Here is a 434-nt window from a genome sequence, read left to right on the forward strand (position 1 = left end):
TAATATAATGAAACGCAAGGATTTACAAGAAACGCTGAGGTTTGCAATGAAATATTTTCAAGTAAATTTACTATTTTTATTGCATGTAAAAGACAGATTAACAATAATATTGCTAATAGAACGAGATTTAAACAGTTTCTCCGTTTTTTTATGAGGAACGTGACACGCGATCGGTTCTTCGACGCCTTCGATTTCTTCTCGTAGCAAAATCTTTCGCTATTCTTCTCCATTTGTAGTCGTCTCTCTTCCGCCACGCGTCAAAATGTACGTTCAATGGATCCCGCTTGCCTCTTGCGACGAGCCATCTCCTGTAGCGCTCCATGTCGAGCTCTTTCTGCGACCAGGGATGATCGAGTTCGTATTCGATCCTTCGTTGCCATCTCTGTCTGGGAGTCACGCGCTGAAAGAAAATTAACAAGTTTAAACGTCTATCG

The sequence above is a fragment of the Wasmannia auropunctata genome, unplaced genomic scaffold (assembly GCF_000956235.1).
Source record: "Wasmannia auropunctata unplaced genomic scaffold, wasmannia.A_1.0 LD336097.1, whole genome shotgun sequence".
Lineage (NCBI taxonomy): Eukaryota > Metazoa > Arthropoda > Insecta > Hymenoptera > Formicidae > Wasmannia > Wasmannia auropunctata.